General features: G+C 40.5%; 1 protein-coding gene and 2 long non-coding RNA genes across 12 annotated transcripts in view; 1 reads left to right on the forward strand and 2 right to left on the reverse strand.

Moving 5' to 3' along the window:
• LOC129746909 (X-ray repair cross-complementing protein 5) overlaps positions 1–16,305 on the forward strand; it is a 75,122-nt gene that overhangs the window by 4,138 nt on the left and 54,679 nt on the right. The window contains exon 7 of one of the 9 annotated variants that reach the window (XR_008737400.1): positions 9,172–9,398. The exons of the other annotated variants lie outside the window; for them this stretch is intronic. The gene's annotated coding sequence lies outside the window, so the exon portion shown is untranslated. Of the gene's footprint in view, positions 1–9,171; positions 9,399–16,305 lie in introns of those variants that run through there. 9 annotated transcript variants of the gene reach the window in all.
• Positions 5,364–6,816, reverse strand: LOC129746914 (uncharacterized). 2 transcript variants are annotated; one of them, XR_008737408.1, is made up of 3 exons: positions 5,772–6,815; positions 5,579–5,695; positions 5,364–5,512 (listed from the first exon to the last, which is right to left on the reverse strand). It is a non-coding gene; the product is annotated as an uncharacterized LOC129746914 (long non-coding RNA). The 2 variants fall into 2 exon arrangements; XR_008737407.1 differs by having other exon boundaries at positions 5,364–5,695; positions 5,772–6,816.
• On the reverse strand, positions 14,142–16,194 carry LOC129746916 (uncharacterized). Its single transcript, XR_008737410.1, has 4 exons — positions 16,041–16,194; positions 15,889–15,971; positions 15,752–15,829; positions 14,142–15,692 (listed from the first exon to the last, which is right to left on the reverse strand). It is a non-coding gene; the product is annotated as an uncharacterized LOC129746916 (long non-coding RNA).

Here is a 16,305-nt window from a genome sequence, read left to right on the forward strand (position 1 = left end):
AGCTGACCCACTTCATATGATGACAATTTATTTTTGTTTTGATGTAGTCGTTTTATCATCTTTTATGGCATTCACAATTTTATATCAACGTTGCAGTTGCAGCTAAATACAAAATGGAAAGCTCGTAGCCTACGCGTCAAAATCGTTAACAAAAGCATTAATTTAAAGAAAGCATCTGCAATAAGGTTAGCTTGTAATAGATTTCACGACTACGTTTATGGTCAAAGGGCTAAAAATTGAGACTGCGGACTCGGTAGGCTGTGACTTTTTGTGACGGGTGTGTTTTTTTTTTGCTGCCAAAATTTTCTCTCTTAAATAAATGTTATTTTTTGGATAATTGTGGTTCCTGCTTAGCAATTATTAATAGTTGCCAGTGAAAATGATGAAAATGTACTTTTAATCCCATCAATGATGTTCCAACTGACTGAATCCAAGGGATTTCTGCGACCCTCTCCGAATTGGCGCAAGACCATCATTTTTCCGGCAAAGTCATTGATCTACAAGAGGATCATTGATTAATTAAGATAAGTACCTTTCTATGTAATTATGATACTTTTTTTTACCTTGTGTTGTGTTTTTGGTGGCAATTTTAACTATCTTTGGCTTTTATAAACTGCGAAAGTATCTCTTGGTAAATTGAATGAAAACAAAAAATATCGAGCAAAACATGGAAGGCAAATATGTACTATTTGTGAACGGGATGAGGTTTATCGTGACAAGAGGAACACCGGGTACAAAATGCAGATTCAATGACAACTTTCACGCAAGTAAATAATTCTATGATTCATACATTGTGATTTGCACGAAAGTTTATTTTTTTTTTTTTCGGATCAATGTGCCGGTGCAGTAGGTTTGCATACAATTTAGCTGAACTCAAACTTCCTTTTCCGCGAACATGTTTTAAGTCTATATTCGTAACGGAAGAATCACCTGTGAAACTGATAGTAACCCTTAGATATTTACGCAGTCAGTAATGCTTCTCCAACGAAAACCTCAATTTGCCAATATTTGATCCATGTTAGAGCAATTTTCATGGTAACAGGAAACAAAACCTTTTCTTTAAACTTTGTATTGGTCCTGATAGGAAAAGAGAAACTTTTGATTTAGAATATCAAATCAGAGTATATCGTGTTTAAGATCCAACAGATTCGAGGTTCTGAGATTAATACGCTCTTAGCATTTTATGTTAGAGGAGATTTTAGTTTTATTCTTTTTTTTTTTTTTTGAGATATTGTATTTGATTGCCTAACATTGCATTGTTAGAGCTGAGCTTTCTTGTTAGTTGCCAATTAGACTGTTTTTTTTTTACTTCGAGGGTTTTGAAATTCGACTAATCGAAATAACTAATAAAAATAGAACTCTAAGACAATGAGATAAAAGGAGATTGTTACGCTAGTGGGCCAATATATGTTATTCACAATAAGTTTTATGATTTTCCCGTTAACTGATGTATATGTCTCTTGATTTAATGTTGTGTTGTGTAGAGTTAAAAAAACATTGAAAGCACCGAGGAATAGGTTTACTAAGATCTATACACTTGTCAAAGGTGTCTCCTGATCATATCCCTTTTCCCCCATCCCTACAACAAATTTTTTTGCTAGGATGCAGAGGTAACCTCGGTCCTAGAGCATAATTTTACATTCTATCATCCCTTTCTCTTATTTTCCTCTCTATCTATTGACTACTAGGACGTGGCCGGCGCCGTTATTGATGTATAAAGAGAGAGCATCAGTTTTGTTCATTGTGAATGTGTTGTCAATCCCAGACACCATTCTTTTGACCTCTGGGCAAAATTGATGGCCTCGGTCAATCACGGAGTAGCAACCATTGGTGATGTAGAATTCATTCTACTGAGCCACACCAGCGGTTATGGAATTCGAAATGCTTTAGTACTATTATGGTGGAACAAACTATGGAAAGCAAGAAGTTTATATCATTTATATCCGAATTCATAACGGCATTTCGATTTCAATGACTTAAGGTGGATGTGAGTAGTCAATCAAGCTAAGCTAAGCTAAGCTAAAGGGCTAAAAATAGAGACTGCGATCATAAACATTAGAGGCATTTTTTAAGAAAAGTCTCGACCCTGCACCTCAACGCCTCAAAAGAATTATGCTAGACGTATTACACACTCAGGCAAATTCTTAGTATAATTTTCATAAGATGCGTCTTATGAACCGCCTTTTAGAGTGTAAAATAGTTTTTCATAAGAGTCTTATGAAATTCTTTCAATTTTCATACGATGTTCTTATGAAAAATACAAGAAACGGCATTGTGAAAAAATGATGAACATATTTGTATGGTACTAGCAGGCGGCGGCAACGCTATTCAAACCGTATGGGGCACATCTCTCAGATTTCCCCTCTTTTTCCCCTTTTTTTGACAGATTTAAGCTTTTTTCCTCAGATTTGAGCTTTCATCTCCTATGCTCTCAAGGCAAAAAAAGCTTAAATCTGAGAAAAAAAAGCTTAAAAACGAGATTCACCAACACTTAGTTAAAAGATGTTGGTCACACGATACATGGACAAATCCTGTATCTTTGCCGGGGCCTGGGTACTAGATTACGTCTTCGGGCACATTGCATAGGGACTACGCATTCTGATGAGCGCCTCGTACACCAAGGCCAGGCCCCGGCAAAGATACAGGATTTGTCCATGTATCGTGTGACCAGGCGGCGGCAACGCTATTCAAACCGTATGGAGCACATCTCTCAGATTTCCCCTCTTTTTCCCCTTTTTTTGACAGATTTAAGCTTTTTTCCTCAGATTTGAGCTTTCATCTCCTATGCTCTCAAGACAAAAAAAGCTTAAATCTGAGAAAAAAAAAGCTTAAAATAGAGATTCACCAACACTTAGTTAAAAAAAGTTGGTCACACGATACATGGACAAATCCTGTATCTTTGCCGGGGCCTGCGTGTGAGCACATCTTTTAACTAAGTGTTGGTGAATCTCGTTTTTAAGCTTTTTTTTCTCAGATTTAAGCTTTTTTGCCTTGAGCGCATAGGAGATGAAAGCTCAAATCTGAGGAAAAAAGCTTAAATCTGTCAAAAAAAGGGGAAAAAGAGGGGAAATCTGAGAGATGTGCTCCATACGGTTTGAATAGCGTTGCCGCCGCCTGCTTAGTTAGTGCCTTTCCTAAATGTGAATGTGGTTTTGATATTCTAATTGGTAAGTTTTCGTTGAAATTTAATTTTAATATGAAGGTTGAGAATACTTGTAAACTCAATAGATGCTTTTTATTTACATATTTACATTTCAGATTGGCTACAGGCAAGAAGCGCGAAGTCAAAGGACCGAGGGGGCGATAAAACATTTTTAAGAAATGGGTGTTGAAGGGCTGCTGATTGTCGCCATGCTATTTGAAACAAATATAGCAAAAAATAGAATGATTTTAAATAAAATCTTGAATTATTTTTATTGTATGCGAAATGTTCCTTTCTCACAAGAATATCTTATGAAAAACAGCGATTCCTCATTGAAACCGGTGTTCATCCTTTGAGTTCATTTCCATCATAAGACAATCTTATAATTTTCATTATTTTTTTCTTATGGCGCCACTTCATAAGAGAATCTTATGGCATACTCGTCATCATTTCCAAACAATGTCTACTCTTGGGCTCGAACTCGCGGACATCGGCTCAGGAGGCAACTGACTTGCCATGTTCATGTTGTTCAATTCAGCCTCCCTTCACAAGCCTATTCCCTTAACATCCTATTTCCGGTCGTATGTCGTTTGGAATAAAGTCATTTGACATAATGTCATTTAGCTGTCGTTTGGCTTAAATATTGTTTGGCATAACGCCATTTGGAAATTAAATTACTTTAGGTCAAATGGTTCTAGGCCCAACGGGATACATCAACTTGTACCATTGCCATTTTTTATTCATATTTTCAAAGGTGATGGGAAGTATAAAATAAACACGAGATATCAAAGAAAGAAAGAACATAAGTTGTAAATATCATAAATTTCTCGAAAAAAATACAACGGCTTACTGGCAGGACTGGAACCCGCAATTTCCACTTCAGTACAACGGCGCGTTACCCAATTACATCACGGCGAATATATTACATCATAGGCTGGTAAATGGTGGATAATGTGCAACACGAGACCCCATAGTGGTCATATCACCTCTTATTCACAACTCCTATCTCTACCTCCCCATGGTACCGGCTGGGATGCGAGTAACCTAAGCGGAGATCGGGTACCCAACCCCGGTGGATGCTTTGGTCGCATGCAGACTGAGAAGGTGGTCGCACGCGTCTGTTCCCCAGGTCAGGGGCGGCGTGCAACAACAACCGAGCGTCTGTTCTCCAGGTCAGGGGCGGCTCAAACAGCGTCTGTCTCGCAGCAAGCGGCTGAATTTATGAAATGCGGCTCCCGCCAGCTAAGTCCAAGATGGCAGCCCCATCGCGGGATAGGGACTTTAGGCTAACAACCTACTGCTCCCGATTTGAAATTGTTACGGAATCCGAAAGAAATGACCGACCTGGAACTTTGGCGACGACTTTTAGCATGAAAACACGGACACGAATTGGAACTTGGAATGTTTTAACCCTTGCCCAACAAGGCAAACTGGAACAACTTGCTAGAGAGGCTAGCCGCCTCAAGCTTGAAATTCTGGGACTGAGCGAAGTCCGTTGGCCTAATACTGGAGAACACAAGACACAATCCGGGCAAGTCCTGCTTTACTCTGGCATACGAGGAGAACATGCTACTCGGGAACGAGGAGTTGGTTTCCTGTTAAGCCCGCAGGCCTACGCGGCCCTCATTAGATGGGAACCAATAAACGAAAGAATAATCGTACACAGCAATTTTTTTTTTGCTGGAAACCAGCCAAATTTTGCTGGTTTTTGTCCCGCTGACTTTCCAGCAAAATTTCCAGCAATTTCAATTGCTGGAAAAAACAGCAAACGTTAATGCTGGTTTCCAGCAATTCAAATTGCTGGAAAATCAGCAATCAAGATTGCTGAAAACCAGCTATTTCTTTCAACATACACACAAAACTTTCGGGGCCGGAAATTAGCAAAATTTTGCTCAAATTTGACCAGCTAAAATCTTAGCAATCAATTTAGCAATTTTTTCGAACTAAAATTTTAGCAAACGAGAGAAAAATCTACACACAAAACTTTCGAGGCCGGAATTTAGCAAAATTTTGCTCAAATTTGACCAGCTAGAAATTTAGCAAACGATTTAGCAATTTTTTTCTACTACAATTTTAGCAAAAGAGAGAAAAAGTTAGCCGCCGGAATGTTTTACCGAAATTTTAGCAAAAACCGGCGGAAAAGACCGCGGGGGATTAGGAATATTGATTTTTTTTATTTTTTCTATGGAAATTCTGGAGGGAATATGAAAAAGTCAACACAGATTATTTCACTTCATTTATTTAAAAAAAATGCAAGTCACTTAACTAACTAACTAATTTGTCCACTTGATCTTTAGAATTGGTCTTTCACCCGGGTGAAAATGGTTCCTTTTTGTCGATCATCCTGCAATGATGGTCGGCAGGAACAACCTGGCGAAAAACAAATAATTTCGCATATTAAAAGCCGGATTTTCTCATGGTTGAATCGAATCCTACCTATTCGCTTCCGATGTTTTATCCAACTTCCGTCGGCCACTTGGCCATCACACCTTGGCACCACTAGCAGTGAACTCGATTCCGTAACCGCATTACTGTTCATTCATTGGTAAGTTCCTAGAAAAAAACAGAATTTCCTGCTTCAAAAATCGATCTTCAATTCAATCTGTTCGTGTCATGACCGGTTCTTTACCTGTACGCTTCCGGTGTTAGTCTGGCTACCATTTCGTCACTGACTTATCAGCCCCAGCTCCACAGGTTCCGCCAATCGTACTGATTCACGTTGATTTATTTTTCTTTCTCTCGTAGCCGGCGGCTGCTATCCGAACAAAGCGGCTAGCTAGTTGACTTTTTTACTAAATTCAAGCAAAATAAGCATTTTGCTATCGCGTTAGTAAAACAACCCTTATTGCTAATCGAAAGTAACGCAGTATTTTTGCTAAGTGGAGGCTCGAAAATTTTGTGTGTAGCCGCCGCAATTTTTGCTCACTTTTCTAGCAAAAACCGGAGAAAAAGATTGCCCGGACCAGAAATTTCAAAATGTGTGGTTTTTCTCTGGAGATTTAGGGGGAATGTTTTATTATTAAAAACAATACTCAAATTTCATTCACTTTTAATTTATTTTTCACATTTTTCTTAAAAAAAATTTACACTTTGTAGAACAGAAGTTCCGATCCTGGGGACGCACCTTCCGGCGAGCGGAATGCAATGCCATTCTTACCAACGAATTCACTGAGTTGTGTGTCGGATGGAGAACGATGGAGCTCGTTGAATTTTCAGTCTCGATTTTTCCATTTCCAGACTGTTGAGGATTTCTTTTTGAGTTGTAACCTGGTAGAAAAATAATAACAATTCTGAAATTAAAAAGTTGGAAAATCTTTATAATTTATAATTGACTCTACCTGTACGCCTCCGGCGTCGATTAGACTAGTATATCGTAGTTGATTTAGCCACCTTCAGAACCACCAGAATCAAACTTTCGAAACCGCGTTCAATTGTGTCAGTTTGTTTTTTTCCTCCCAACACGCGGCGGCTGCTGTCTGTACACAAAGCGGCTAAAAAAACCTTCGTTTTACTAAAATCAAGCAAGATAAACTTTAAAATTACTAAAATCAAGTAAATTTAGCTTTTTGCTAACTCGACGGTAAAAAAATATTTTTGCTAACGGAAAGTAACAGTGAAATTTTGCTAAGTGGAGCCCCGAAAGTTTTGTGTGTACAACCGGCAGTATTTAGTATGAAATTTATATTTCAACTCAAAATTACAGTTTAATATTGGCTGTGCATATAATAAGCAATAAAAACAATTATTTTCTCCCATTTTCAATAAGGGATTTATTTATTTAAAAAAAAAACTTTTTTTTACAACTTTCTAAAACCGGCTCTGGGGTAGCCGCTTTGTGCCGCAGTGTTGATCATCCGCCACCTGTAAAAATAGTTTTGATTAGTATCTTCTATGGAATATCTACCTGTACAATAAAAACTTACCCTTGACTTGATGCCTGGTTGCTAGAATATAGAGGAACATTAAATAATTGATTTAATTTAACCTAAATTCGTAAAATAGAATCTCACCTTCCTTAAGCGTACGAAACAAAAACAAACTCCAAATTGACAACTCGATTGCTGATTTTCCAGCAAACTAGATCAATTGCTGGAAAGTCCAGCAACTTGAAAACCGATTGCTGATTTTTCAGCAAAAATGACAAGCACATAACCGAATGCTGAAAAGTCCAGCAATTCGAAAATCGATTGCTGGTTTCCAGCAAAAATTTAGATTGCTGAACGTTTCCAGCAATTTTTTTTGCTGGAAATCGAGGCAAAAATTTACAGTGTACACACAAAATTTCTGGGCCTCAACTTAGCAAAAATACACCATTACTTTCTGTTAGCAAATTTTTTGATTTACTTTTGAATTAGCACTTTCCCATATTGTCATGACTATAGCTCAATTTGAGTAAAAAAATCCCATCTACTAAAAATTTTAGCACTTATAGTAGCATGGACTCAAACTTTTAGCCTGTGCCCAAACCACGGTCTTTTTGTGCTAAAATTTGAGAAGGATGATAGCGAAAACCTGTCAAAACATTTTTGTTTTTATTTTGTACCGCGCGGGTGAAAATGGTGAAAATATTTTGAAACCAAAGCAGCTGACATGGAGCGGAATGTTGAGCTGCGTCTGTTCCATAGAAACATCCGGAGATTTGCGCGATTTCTGGGAGTGTCTGCTAGTGGAAAATCTGGATGCCTCTTTCCGGGAGATTGATTCGTTCCGGTAGAGCAAGAAGAATAAACCGGCATTCGAGAGCCAATGCCACAACTCGAACCCGGGGCAAAAATCCCTTGTTGGGTTGAGGACCGGTATGGAACGGATTGACTTATAACCTTCAGTAAAGGTAAAACCTTTTTTGTTTTGTTTTTAATAAACATTTTATTATTATAGATCTTTTTGTGACGGTGTGAGGAAAGAATGGAAGCTGAAAGACTTCTTCTTTTAGTCTCCCCGGTGCAGCAGCTCTCCAGAAGATCTTTAGTTTTCCCAACGAATCTGGAAACAAGGTAAGTGAATAAATGTTGAAGTAGTTACCTGATTACAGGCAAAAATTCGATCTCGGAACTCGATTTTTCCATTGGCTGCCTTCCGGAACAGCCGGTCTGGAACAGTATAAGTACTGTTTTTGAGGTTTGCAAGGTTTGTCCAGCTTTGCTGATTTTAAAATTTTCATACGCTTTGTAACCAAGTTCCAAATTCGAATTTAATACTGCGAACGATTTTTCGCTATTTCCGGTCAGCCATTTCAGAACGCAGTCAATTAAAAATATCAGTCCCGAATTCAAACGGAGCACTACTACAAGTTCTCCCTATTTCGTACTAGCTGTTCAGAAAAAAAACAGATAGAATTTGAAGGAACCATTCTTTTGTTTTTTTTTCAGAATTTCTTGAGAAACCTTGAATCATGTTGCTGTGGTTGCGCGGGCAGCTTGACCTGGCGCTTTGATATCTAAAATTATCTCACAATTAGAGGCAGGGTAAGCAGTGGGGTAAGTTCAACTGTATTATTTATTGCTGTCAAATTGAACTCTCGATTTTGAAGAATTGTAGTTTTCCGTAATTTTTTTATAACATAACAACAAATCACTCAGAGTGTATTTGATGGTTCTAGAATGGGATTCTTTAAAAACTTCTCTTAACTTAAGTCAATAGTTCTCAAATATTAAACTACCTTTCCTTTGGATATTTAGCTGACGATGTTTAATATGAATAACTGGTGTTTTTTCCTGGTTCTGTTTTAAGAATGAAAAATTCAGAGGATAAAAAGCTGAACAATCTAAATCAATCAAGTTTTCATGAGAATTATAAACGATTATTCGTTATACGATTCGTTTAATCAATTGGATTTGTTTGAACAGTACGATCCGTTCAAACATTTCAAATCGTACGATTCGTCTGGTCCTTTCGAATCGTACAATCTACTTGATCTGTTTGTTGAAGGCGAGGATTTAAAAACATGTTGTTAAATATTTCAACAGAAATATATTTCTGCTTCAAATCATGTTTTAAATTTTAACAATTTTTCTTTTATAAAATTTCAGCCAAGCTGATTGGTGGCCTCCAGGTGAAAGTTGTCTTATGGCTTTTGTCAAATGCCCTCAGGTATAATTTTGGCTTGGAAACTCAGGACACCATATGATGTTAGCACGCGAGACTCCAGGCTCCGTACGCCATATTCCGCTCGACCGAGACACTACGTGTAACAACATTCACGGCGTAAAGTGTTAGTGAAAAAAATCAGTTTTACTACAGCTTTCGCATGCAGCTGTTCTTATTGAATAAAAAAAACCAATCAAATGATTACGATCTTTCTGTTTCTAACCAATATCTGAAAAAACCAACAAAAACTTTGAAATTCAAAATTAACTAAAATTTTAGTAATTTTGGGGGTAAATAAATTTTGCTTAAATTTTAGCAAAAATAATTTTATATGCTAAAAAATTAGTAAAAATTTAGTCCGGGCACTTTTCGACTGTTTTGCTAAAATTATAGTTAAAAAAAATTGCTAATTTCATTGCTAACTTTTTAGCTGGTCAAATTTGAGCAAAATTTTGCTAATTTTCGGCCTCGAAAATTTTGTGTGTACACACAAAATTTCTGGGCCTGCACTTAGCAAAAATAGTCGGTTACTTTCGATTAGCAATATGGCTCGTTTTACTAACATGATAGCAAAAAGCGTATTTTGCTTAGTTTAAGTAAAAATGAAGTTTGTTGGCCGCCTATTTTTTTTTGGCGGCAGCCAAATTTGCCGCCGCAAAGAATAAAAACAGTGATAATGAAATTTGATGTCGGCCGTGTCTTTGGTGACCAAGTGCACGCGAAATGTTAGCCGAATCGCAACCGGGAGCATACAGGTAAGATCAAATCTGGAAGCAGAAACATTTTCGATTATGATGTGTTAAATTCTTCTTTTTATCAGGATTCCGCTACCAGTGGAAGAGAGTCATCAATGTCAAAGAATGGACAGGCAGATTAAAAACTTTCAATGGTTTCTGTTGGTCAACGATGTAAACAACCGAAAACCAGCAGTACAAATTCCATTTATCGTCATCCGGAACATCCCAGTTCAAGTGCCGGAAGAAAATTGTCATATTCAAAGTAAGAATAAGTGTTATGAAATAAAGTGAATGTCCAAATAAAAGTGCAATAAAATTATGAATGTGAAAGAATTCGAGTATTTTATATCATCCTCTCATACCCTCCCTGCTTTTCCTGAGAAAAAATAATAAATTTTGTAAATTGAAATTTTCCCAGTCTTTTTTTCCGGTTTTTGCTAAAATTTCAGCATAATATTTCGGCGGCTAATTTTTCCCTTGTTTGCTAATTTTTGAGTAGAAATAAATTGCTAAATTGATTGCTGAATTTCTAGCTGGTCAAATTTGAGCAAAATTTTGCTAAATTTCGGCCTCAGAAATTTTGTGTGTAGCCAGATTCAGAACACGGGTTAGAAACCTTACAATGGTCCAGTGTTATGCGCCAACTGACGTTGCCGACTTGCAGGAGAAAGAGCAGTTTTACAGTCAACTGAACAGCGTGGTAGAGAAAATTCCGAAGGGTGACATTCAAATCCATTTGGGCGACTTCAACGCAAAGATTGGCTCCGACAATCAGGACCTTGAGCGCATCATGGGGCGCCATGGTCTAGGATAGATGAGCGAAAACGGAGAGCTGTTTGTAGAATTTTGTGGCAACAACAACATGGTAATCGGTGGATCGCTCTTCCCCCATCGACCAGCACATAAGGTCACTTGGGTATCCCGAGATGGCCGAACAGAAAATAAAATTGACCACATCTGCATCAGCCGAAAATGGAGGAGGAGCCTTGTCGGCAACAAACGAAGCGCAGACATTGCATCTGACCATCACCTCGTCCTTGGCGAAATACGACTGAGAGTTGCGCGTGTCCAACGGCGCGAGGAGAAAGTCGGGTGTCGATACGACGTCCGCCGGTTGGAGAATCCAGAGGTGAAAAGGGCATACGTTGCACAGCTAGAAGAACAGTGGTGTGGAATCAAGAATGCCTTTATCACGACGAGCCATGGTACTCTTGGTAAAGTTTGTGGAAGAAGAAGTGAATGGATGTCGGATGAAACTTGGAGGATGGTCGATGATCGGAAAAAGGCGAAAGTCGGAATTGAGCAGGCATGTACCGGGTCAGCCAAAGCAGCCGCTCGCTTACGATGTGCGGAGCTGGAAAAGGCAGTTAAACGAGCTTGTAGACGAGACAAGAGAGCCTGGACAAACTCCCTAGCCGAAGAGGGAGAAAGAGCCGCCGCCAATGGAGATATCCGATTACTTTATGACATTTCTCGCCGCCTCAGTGGTGCAAGGACTAATGCAAGAATGCCGCTGAAAGACCGAGCAGGTCAGTTATTGACCGATCGAACAGATCAGCTCAAACGATGGACTGAGCACTTCGAACAACTCTTCCGAGTCACGAATAGCGATGGCCAACAGAATCCGTAGCTCGAAGCGCCAACAGTAAGTCGCATAAATGGCGTCAACTCGGAAGCGCCTTCGCTGGCTGAAATAGAAGCGGCAATCAAGAACATGAAATTCAACAAAGCACCTGGGATCGATTGCATCCCTGCTGAAATGCTGAAAGCCGACCCTGCCCTGTCAGCACAAATGTTGCACCGTCTTTTCGCTGACATCTGGGATACTGCAACATTCCCGGCCGACTGGATGCAGGGTATCCTCGTAAAGGTCCCGAAGAAAGGAGACCTGACAGAGTGTGGTAACTGGCGAGGCATAACGTTGATCTGTACAACCCTCAAAGTACTCTGCAAAGTGATCCTGAACAGGATCCAGGAGAAAATTGACGCTACACTCCGACGGCAACAAGCTGGATTCCGATCCGGAAGATCATGTGTGGACCACATCACAACGCTACGAATCATACTGGAACAAATCAACGAATTCCAGGACTCTCTTCTGCTGGTTTTCGTTGATTTTGAAAAAGCATTTGACCGACTTAACCATGAAAACATCTGGGCGGCTCTAAGGCGACGAGGGGTCCTAGAGAAACTAGTCCATCTCATCGAAGCACAATACGAGGCATTTTCATGCAAGGTCTTGCACGATGGTTTCTTGTCCGAACCAATCCCGGTAACTGCTGGAGTGAGACAAGGATGTATTTTATCACCGCTACTTTTTCTCATCGTAATGGATGAGATTCTGACTGGATCGATTGACTGCGCACCGAACCGAGGATTGCCGTAGAATCCTACAACAATGGAGCAACTGAACGACCTTGACCTGGCTGACGATATTGTTTTGCTCGCCCAAACACAACCGGATATGCAGAGCAAACTCGACGACCTCACCGAAAGTTCCAAGGCAGCAGGTCTCAAAGTCAATGTCGGAAAGACCAAGTCGATGGAGATCAACACAGCAAATCCCTCCAGTTTCATGGTAGCTGAGCAACAAGTTGAGAAAGTGGAGTGCTTCCAGTATCTTGGTAGCCAGATAACGCCTGATGGTGGTACCAGGAAAGACATCGAAACCCGGATCAGAAAGGCTCGATTTGCGTTTGCGAGTCTCCGAAACATCTGGCGGTCACGCCAGATCTCTCTACGAACAAAAATCCGAATCTTCAACTTAAACGTCAAATCCGTATTGCTGTACGGGTGCGAAACTTGGTGCACATATGCGGTAACGACGCGAAAACTGCAAGTTTTTGTAAATCGCTGCTTGCGGAATATCATCCGCGCTTGGTGGCCTGGCAACTGGATCTCAAATGAGGAACTACATCGCCGGTGTCATCAAAGGGCGCTAGAAATCGAGATTCGGGAACGTAAGTGGAGATGGATTGGGCACACGCTGCGGAAAGATGAAAACGAGATTTGCAGAGAGGCGCTAGATTGGAATCCAGAAGGTCATCGAAGAAGAGGCAGACCCAGAAACTCGTGGCGGCGAAGCCTAACCGCTGAAATCCGAACTGTCGACGAGAATCTTGACTGGGACCAGGTGAAGACGCTGGCTCCGGATCGTCAACAGTGGAGGTCTTTTAGAACGGCCCTATGCACAGGTGGATCGGCGCGGGATCATTAATAATTAATGTAATAGGCTCTAGTACCCTTTGACGGAAAAGAGTAGTAGGACCACTAGAAAGATTAGTAGGAATTCTACTTGCCGCCTACTAGCCGTCCCATTGCATATATGCATACATGACGAGCTCCGTCGGACGACCGCTGGATCTTCTACACTGAAAGTCAAAAATACCGAAACTTGATAACTCCCACCCCCCAAACCTGAGTTCAATATTGAATACTTAAGTTTGTGAAAAACCACAACTTGTCAATACGCCAAACTTGCCCTTCAAGCGGAGAACTGTTTTTTTATTTAAGAGGTTTTTGTTGTAGGCAAGTATGATTCTAGTACCTCCATCGTGGCACATTTAGGTTTGGGGGGTAAGTTCAAAGCGGAGAACTGTTTTCGTAGTATTCAGGTCATTGACCTATTGCTTTTAGGACCGATCCCGTTCTGTAAACAGAGCTGGCATAATGAGAACCTCGCTGGCGAGTCTGAGTAAATAAGATCTAAAGATTGAATAAACGGACCAGTCTTCTTAAGCGCATGGTTTCCAACAGAACTAGACGTGTGTCTTATTTTATTTATGTCTACTTGAAACTCCTCACTTAAGTTTATCTTAATCATTCAGAATATTAAATTAGTTTTATTCATGGGTTACTTCAAATGACGACGAGGATAGAATATTCGTTGAAGTATCGAAATCGGCAAGTTCAAGTTTTTCAATCTTTTGAACAGCTGAATTGTAATATGTTGGTACTGTGAGTGATTTTTTTTAGGAATTGCTGCTATTGAATACAATAAACAGTTCAAAATGACGAACAAGAAAATCAATCAACAAAATGAGAAGAATAACCAAACCTTATCACTAGCTGTTGTAAACTGGGGTAGCAAGGATACAAGAATGAATAACACGAAGTTACTTAACACTACATATTAAAAAGACGATTTTTATTGACGAGATAAAATACGTCGCGACTAAACGTTTACAATACAAAACATAAAGTGATTGGTTGTTGTTGTTGTTTTCTACCCGCCGGTTGGCGCGTCGATCGGCTGACAGAGAGGCTGTCAGCAGTGAGCCCAGCGGTATTGTTTGTAGGGTGTTTCACGCCCTAACATCTCCTCCCTTAATACAGCCGGTGCGGGTTGAACCGGATCGGCGGTCTTCTGGTTCGCGAAGAACGACGAGGCACCTACACAGCTGTTCGTTGACCTCTACTGGGTCAGCAGAGCTTGTTGATGATGGAGAAGGAGACGTTGAGAGAGACGGGATATCGGTGAAGTATCTGGAGACTGTCCAAGATTTTTCGGTGTTGTTGGAGCTACGCAAAATGTGCTCAGATCCTCACTTATTGGAACCGAACTTCTCCCCTCTCGATTTTCCCGAAATGGTTCAGCCTTGCTGTGCGATTGTGCTGTGGTGAAGTGCTGGATGCTGAATGTTTGGAACGTGGTGCTGCCTCAAATGACTCCGACGATATGGATGGTTTGACACTCTGGTTGCAAAAAGTAGAAATCGGCACAGACCAAGGCCCAAAAGCGTCAAGCAAATCGAGTCCGAACACGTTAAACGATTTGTCGACCACGTGAAATGTCCCACGGCGCTGCTGGCCATTGACGTTGACGTCACACTGGAATTTGAAAAGGAGCTGGAGGGGGGCACCAGAAGCCGTAGATGCATTACGTAGTGCAGGGGTGGTGGAAGGCTTCCCGATTTTCTCCCACACACGCTTCGGTCAACAGCCACCGACGGGACTTACTCTTCAGTTCCCCGGGCAGCAGCAGCAACAGCAGCAGCAGCAGCAATCATCGCACCAGTTTTCACCAACTACCGACGCACTTCTCTCCCAGTTCCTCCAACAGCAGCAAGCATTTGCGACACAAATGCTGCAATAGCAGCAGGAATTCATGCGGCAGCAGCAGGAAATGTTCCTCCGTACGCTGTCATCAATTAGTGTGCAAATTCCATCACACCCAGAAGTGATTTTAGATTCACTGTCGCATCACATTAAGGAGTTCCGGTACGGGACAACAACATTACGTTCGTGGCTTGGTACGCGCGGTACAAGGACCTGTTCGAGCAAGACGCTTCCCGGCTCGACAGCGAAGCAAAAGTGCGTTTGCTTCTCCGGAAGATGGGTTCCGCCGAACATGAACGGTACGTCAACTTAATTCTTCCGAAGCTACCGAAGGATTACCAATTCGATGAAACAGTTCGGAAATTGGGGATCCTGTTTGGTGCTGCTGAATCGCTCATCAGCAAGCGATATCGTTGCCTGCAGACAACCAAGAACGCGGTCGATTTTGAGCTGAGTAAATTGACGGAGGAGCAGTTCAAATGTTTATTATTTGTTTGCGGCATGAAAGCGGAGTGTGATGCAGAGGTGCGTACTAGACTGTTGGCAAAAATCGAGGACCGGAACGACGTGACCCTGGAGCAGCTTTCTGAAGACTGCCTGTTCTTTGTCAACAATATTTCCGGATCACGAATACGCAGTTTACAATTATGATGCTGTATTTTAAATCCCTGAATAATTGATACAAATTTAGATAGGTGCGATTAATTAATAATGTTCATAAACTTACGTTTAGTATGTTGTCCGCACTTAACGAAGATCTCATATGTTCGGCTTGATCAATAAGGTAAGTTAGCCTTAGTGTTCCCTGGATAAGTAGTACATAATTGTTTACAATCATCTAATAGTTAAGGTTCAAGAGCTTACGTTTGCCGACTGAGCACCAATTGCCGGTTTATAGGATTCTTTTTAATTGGTGGTTTCTGAGCAGCTCCGGTCAGGTTATGATACTAAATTAGATAAAATGTGACGACTACTTAAGTTTTGATTCCTACCGCTATCGAAACGGGAATACTTACTTAGTCGCTATAGCAACTTCTGTTTTTATAACCTGATAATATTATGCTGATAATTACAACACCTGATACTCAGAAAGGAAGTATTAATATAAGCAATTTCGCACACACGTTTTCTCGCTGTGATAACTTTTTTAGATGATTTGCACTTTTCGATCTATCTCTCTATCCTTCTACCTATCTATTCCTGACGTTTACATTTCATTTCTGTTGTCGCGTGATTGACAGTTTGATAAGGGCACGAGATGCAACGAGGGACCCCGTTACA

This window comes from Uranotaenia lowii, chromosome 2, assembly GCF_029784155.1.
Source record: "Uranotaenia lowii strain MFRU-FL chromosome 2, ASM2978415v1, whole genome shotgun sequence".
Classification (NCBI taxonomy): Eukaryota; Metazoa; Arthropoda; class Insecta; order Diptera; family Culicidae; genus Uranotaenia; species Uranotaenia lowii.